We start from the raw sequence: 5,479 nt of genomic DNA, 5'->3' as shown, positions 1-5,479 counted from the left end.
GAACATTAAAAATTGCTTTGCATGAAGTTCATAGTTCTTTAAGACTGCAACAGAGGAGATCAGTGTCATGCTGGACAAAGAACAGTACCCACACTGTAAAAAATTCCGCCGTAATTTTACGGTAAAGTACTGGCAGCTGGGGTTCCAGCAGTGAACCGTAATTTTACGGTTTCATTACCGTATTCTAAATTATGGCTGTTCTGTAAATTAATAGTATAATACCGTAAGCCTGTTTTAGCTGTGTACCGTAATCCTACGGTTTCATTACCGTATTCTAAATTACGGTTGTTCTTTAAATTTACGGTAAAATACTGGCAGCAGGGTTTCCAGCTGCATACTGTAATCCTACTGTTTAATTACCGTATTCTAAATTGCTGCTTTGCAATTAAATAATAGAATGGCAAAGATAAGATGAGGAACCATAAAATTACCAAATAGGTTTGTGCAAAAATAACCCAGTCTATAGACATATTTAAACAAATTCAAGTTTATTATAATTTTTACACATCAATTTTGAGGTCATTGAAAAAACTTTTGTAAAAACTTGGGAAAAAATGGTCCAGGAACATTCCACAAAGAGTGACTAGCTCTTAACAGGAACAGGTCAGGTAGTCTGAAAGATAAACATAAAAAAGTAAATTTAACACTACACGTGGCAGTAATAGTGTGTCTCTCATCATTTACTCACGCTCATGTTGTTACAAACCTGATTAAATATTTTTGTTCCGATGAACATGAAGGAATATATTTTGAGAAATGTTTGTAGACAAACCGTTCATGAGCCCCATTCACTTCCATAGTATTCTTGTTTCCTACTATGGAAGTGAGTGGGGCTCATGAACGGTTTGTTTACAAACATAACTCAAAATATATTCCTTTGTGAGTGCAAAAGTGAGTACACCCTAAGTGATTCCGGTAATGATGCCATCTTGGACTCAAGAGTAACTGCACAACATACCCATGTCAACGAGTGCTCACTACTTTAAAACTCGTGTGAATCATGTGAGTCCAAGATGGTGCCGTTACCGGAAGCTAGTTAATACAGTTTATAAAGTTTAAAATATATTTCTTACACAATCACAACCATTACCCCAGAAGACCTTTATTAACCTATTGGAGCCGTGTGGATTACCTCTGTGAAGGATGAATGCACTTTTTTGGGGTTAAAAGTCAGAAAATGTTCCCTGATCCCTGGACATTTACTTAAATAACTCTAGCTCGAAGTTAAAGCTATAGTTCATCTTAAAAAAATTTTTTTATGTTTATCAGCTTACACCCAGGCCATCCAAGATGTAGGTGACTTTGTTTCTCCAGTGGAACACAAATGTAGATTTTTGAGTCCAACCGTTTCAGTCTGTCAGTTGTATAATGCAAGTTGATGGTAACACAATCTAATATAGAAAAAAAACATGCACAGACAAATCCAAATTAAACCATGTGGCTTATGACAACACATTAATATACTAAGAAATAAAACAATTGGTTTGTGTGAATAACCGAACAGTATTTATATAATTTTTTTAACCTCAAATGGCACTTTTCCATTGCATAGTACCCCACGGTTTGGTTTAGTTTGGGTCGGGTCAGCTTACTTTTGGGAGCTTTTCCACTGGGTGCAGTGCGTAGTACGCGATACTTTTTTCGTACCACCTCGGTTGGGGTTCCAAGCAACCCGAGCTGATACCAAACGTGACACGAAAACACGAGCACGTCAGCATTATATATGCTTAAATGCAACTTCAATGAGGCTCAGCGCAGCGCATTCGACTGAAGCCACGGGTCAGGTGTTTATACAGAAACTGTCATGTGAGACATAGGTAGTGATAATCGCGATGTGCAAACATCTATTTGTGGTGGCCAATTTTAATTTTGTGGTGGACTGAAAAATAAATAAATGTATGGGAATGTACAGCGACACTCTCACTTGTATGATGTCACAGCAGTAGGCAGCGCAAATATAACGAGACGCCTATAATCCCTCCCACTCCGAAGTGTTACTAAACTCGATGGAAAAGCTAACCACGCCAAAGTGAGATGACCCCACCCAAACTAAACTAAACCGTGGAGTACTATGCAATGGAAAAGTGCCATAATACAACACTATCCCCAGAGCAATACGCGCATTCACATTACCTTCTTATTCATCTAATGTTTAATAGCGGGTTGCCACCTACTGTATGAGGGCACATATACACTATATGGGGTTTCCAATACAGTTAGTGGTGGTATGCACCTCGCAACCCGCTATTAAACATCGCAGTGAGCATGATGTTTTCTCATGATGATGACGACTCACCTGCAGTGTTATTTGTAGATCTAGTCTCGAATAAGCAATGTGACATGGAACCAGCATTTGCAGACATACTGTTAGGAAAGGTAAAAACTAAAGTTAATATCAAGTTAGACACCTGCGTCCATATTTATCAAGCTTCTCAAAATGCCATTTTAGTAGAGTGCTGAGAATACATGAAATGTACTCCTACTTTCAAACTTAAAGGGATAGTTTACCCAAAAATAAACATTTTGTTATCATTTACACAGCCTCAAAGCCTGTTTGAGTTTCTTTATTTTGTTGAACACAAAAAAGATATTCTGATAAATGATGGTAAGCACACAGTAGACTGTACCCATTGACTTCCATAGTATTTATTCCTACTATAGAAGTCAATGGGTACAATCTACTGTGCGCTTCATCATTTATCAAATTATCTTCTTTTGTGTTCAATGGAGTAAAGAAACTCTGTATGTTGTATCAAATGATACAACATGAGTCTGAGTAAATGATAACATAATGTTTATTTTTGGGTGCACTATCCCTTTAAGTTTGAAAGTGATTTGATTTGTGTGAATGAGCTGTGTTCTGACTTCGCTCAAACTGTACATCAAGTCAAAGTGAGGTCTGACTATTTCATTAGTTATTGCGATTTCATTTATCCATTGCATTATAAAGACCAACATGCTATTTCACTTTTGAGCACTTGACTTGTGTTTGGTTCTGGTGGCTGTGCAAATATAAACCAATACTTACTCTTGTCTTTAGCCAATATAAAACATCAAGACACACCAAGAAAGGGATCTGAAAGAAGTAACCATAAATATACGACAGTTATTAATTCAGAATGGCCTTTAGCTCGTTTAAGTTTACTGTAAAACGATAACGTTGTTTTTCATAAGAGGGACCTGTTGAACAAATCCCATATTGCAATACCTGCGTTATAATTAACTAAACAATGTCAAATACATTTAACAACAAGCACAACACATTTTTATAAAAGATATATAAAAAAACAAATAAGTTAAAAGATCTCCACTAACGTAAGCTCACGAGCTCAGTCAATCTAGGCGGGAGCTGAACTAAGCCCACATTGCAATACTTGGAGAAAACTTGCGTTATAATTAACTTAACTATGTTAAATACTTTTAAGAACAAGCATAACACATTTTTATAGAAGATATAAAGACAAATAAAAGATCTCCATTAGCTCACAGCTGCGCCGAGCTCAGCTCACCCCACTCAGCGCTCGAACGACACGAACCAACGGTCAACATCAAGGTTTATTATATTAGACATATCGAAATATACTGACAACTGAATAAACATCACTGTGAACTAATTTCAGTAAAGTAACCACGAATGTAAAGAAACTTACCTCATAATACCACCGAAACACTCGTCTGAGGAGAACAGCGGTTAATCCAGATTGCGCGTCTCCTGGTTTGAATAATCACGTGATCAAAGCATTCGGTATACGGACACGCGCCTTACGCGCCTCCGCCAATAATAACATAATAAAAGTAAATAAAGATATAAAAGATGAAAGTAAAGTGCTTCTTCCAGTGTTGCTTCCAAGAAAGAAAGTTGCCTGTTTAGAGCCAACATAGAATATTTATTTAATAAAAAATATAAACAGAAATATTAATCGACTTTTAATCAAACTAAAGGTTTCATTATCGTGCAGTCTGTCCTCAATATTATTTCTACGTATACGTTCATACAGATTTTGCCCGGTTTATTGAATGAACAGACCTTTTATGACATTATTTATGGTTATATTAAAGGAGTTATGCAGTCCAAAACAAACGTTTACTGTACTGGAGCACATATAGGATTTTAACTGTTCTTTGCTAGAAGTTAACTTTGAATTGGAACAGTACTTGGCCATCTACTGATGACGTTTCAAAATTATTCAGTCTTTATAATACAAGTCCAGACAGAAAATGCATATTAATAAGTGGCCAACACATACCACTCAGTAATTTCAGTGCAGTTCCTCCCCCACGCTCACCACTCATGCAACCATTTACGGCAAGAAACTGTAAATTTATAAAACAGTTCACTACCGTAAAATTAGGCCGTAAATTAACGGTAATTTTTTACAGTGCATGTGCAAGGGAATTGGAGAACTCAAAAAAGGGTTTAATCAAAATAAAAAGCCCACGAGGGGGCAAAAGACCTACAAAAACGGGTTACAATGGCAAGACGTTTAACAGAACAATACACGGTGACTAGAGTACTTGACTCACTCGATTATTTGATTTACAGACAGAGTTGTGACATGAAGCACACAACAACGGTTCCGGACATACAAAATGATTCAGCACAGGACAGAACACACTGGGGCCTTAAATAGCGAAAACTAAACAAGATAACGAGGGAAGGTCAGGTGAGGGGAGTTAACCAATGATGAATAATTAACGAGGAGACAAGGGGGTGGGGGCAGAGACAAGACACGGCAGCACACTACCCAAACAAAAGGCCATGTGCTGCCACACAAAACATGCCACATCACTACGAACAACTATGAATAACTATAACAGACGGGCAGGATCAAGACAATCAGGTGCAAAACCCTCTTAGTGTGTCAGACATGTTTTCTTTTAAATGAGCATTTGTTTTATCAGGATCTATGTTTAGGTTCAATAATTTCACTTTAATGGCAATAAAAAGATTCCCTTTCAGTCAGTCACTCCATTGTCAAAATGGGAATCTCGCCAGAGAGGCCAATCTGTTTCTAGTGTAACTAAAAAGAGCCAATGCATTCCACCTGTGTGTCCGCTGAGGTGGAACCTGTTTGTTAAGTGGTGTTCTTTTATTAGAGAAGACCCCTGGAAATGCTTTATCGGCACTGTGCTCTCCTTTCTGCAGCATGGGTTGGAATGAAGGCTGTCTCCCTCCACTCTTTAAGTCTATACTGCTGCAATTTCCGCCCACCATGACCCCATAGGAGGTAAGTCGGTCAGTTTGCATGACCTGGTCAACAGGTACCTTAGGGGGGCAAGGAGGCTAAATCCATTATGGCCTCCCTCCATACCCTCTTGGATTGTGTCGTTAGTGCTGAAAGCACTCCAAGGTTCACCATTTGAGCTTTTGCAATCAGTCAAGCTAAAGATTCTATCTCTAAAAACTTTGTTCCTGGCTGCATTGGCTTCGGTCAAAAGGGTAGGGGACCTGCAAGCTTTCTCGGTCAAAGATTCATGC

At 38.1% G+C, this 5,479-nt stretch overlaps 1 long non-coding RNA gene across 1 annotated transcript; it reads right to left on the bottom strand.

Moving 5' to 3' along the window:
* Window positions 1-1,295: 1,295 nt before the first annotated feature.
* Window positions 1,296-3,825, bottom strand: LOC135719464 (uncharacterized). The gene is made up of 3 exons (XR_012335011.1): window positions 3,029-3,825; window positions 2,297-2,364; window positions 1,296-1,391 (listed from the first exon to the last, which is right to left on the bottom strand). It is a non-coding gene; the product is annotated as an uncharacterized lncRNA (long non-coding RNA).
* Window positions 3,826-5,479: the final 1,654 nt, after the last annotated feature.

Source organism: Paramisgurnus dabryanus, chromosome 14 (genome assembly GCF_030506205.2).
Source record: "Paramisgurnus dabryanus chromosome 14, PD_genome_1.1, whole genome shotgun sequence".
Taxonomy (NCBI): domain Eukaryota; kingdom Metazoa; phylum Chordata; class Actinopteri; order Cypriniformes; family Cobitidae; genus Paramisgurnus; species Paramisgurnus dabryanus.
This window is presented reverse-complemented; position numbering and strand designations above follow the sequence as displayed.